The sequence below is a fragment of the Triticum aestivum genome, chromosome 1B, assembly GCF_018294505.1.
Source record: "Triticum aestivum cultivar Chinese Spring chromosome 1B, IWGSC CS RefSeq v2.1, whole genome shotgun sequence".
NCBI classification, from domain to species: Eukaryota; Viridiplantae; Streptophyta; class Magnoliopsida; order Poales; family Poaceae; genus Triticum; species Triticum aestivum.
Genome location: NC_057795.1, coordinates 28981368 through 28982572, shown reverse-complemented (window position 1 = coordinate 28982572; position 1205 = coordinate 28981368).

Sequence of the window (1205 nt, the reverse complement as noted above, 5' to 3'; positions counted from 1 at the left end):
TACCCCCATCCTCCTGCAGCATTGACCCCAAATATCGAAAGATGTCCTTCTGAGGTACCACCTTCCCATCAAGGCTAACCTCCTCCTCCTCATTCCTAGTAGTACTGGAACCGCACATCATGTACTCGGTTTTAGTTCTACTAAGTCTAAACCCTTTCGATTCCAAGGTTTGTCTCCATAACTCTAACTTCCTATTTACTCCCGTCCAACTATCGTCAACTAGCACCACATCATCCGCAAAGAGCATACACCATGGGATATCTCTTTGTATATCCCTTGTGATCTCATCCATCACCAAGGCAAAAAGATAAGGGCTGAAAGCTGACCCCTGATGTAGTCCTATCTTAATCGGGAAGTCTCCAGTGTTGACATCACTTGTTCGAACACTTGTCACAACATCATCATACATGTCCTTGATGAGGGTAATGTACTTTGCTGGGACTTTGTGTTTCTTCAAGGCCCACCACATGACATTCCTCAGTATCTGATCATAGGCCTTCTCCAAGTCAATGAACACCATATGCAAGTCCTTTTAGAGACTAAATCCAATTGCAATGTTCTTACCTCTACAGATAGATTAGTCGCAAGAGCATAAAATAGGGGCAAGATAGGCATCACCATGAGCTCAAAAAACTCAAAAGTGAATTATTTTGCATTATCTTCTGTATATTCAAAGCCTCGGGCTATCCTTTCTTACTACACTGCGTAATTCTATTTTCTTCCGCAATTTATAATCTTCTCATGCTACTTAGTAAAATTAAACAACAGAAAGTAAACACGAGCAATCAACAAATTAAGCTGCAATTTGGCCAACAACGTACATGATTCAAGATGGCTAAGCTCTGGGCATTCCCGTTCGAGGATATTTCTAGTTTAGCTCTTGTGGTGACACGTGTATAGATAGATGGATTGGTTTACAATTTTTTTATACGGTCAGGCTGAGGCGAACAATTTCCGGTGGCACCACCTTGCGTTACACATGCTGCTTTCTCTAGAAAACACCTTTCGATTCTCCTTGCACTTTCATTCCAGATCTCCTCCCACCTCTCTCCACTAGAAAAGTCCGGTCCCAATTGTTTCGTCAGTGCGGATTGGATCCACGTTCGGTATCCATGCTCTGCACCGAGTATGCCCATGCCTCGGCCCTCTTGGACCCTCCGTCTTCACATCTCCGCAGCGAAGAGAACATAGAAAGGATGAGGACA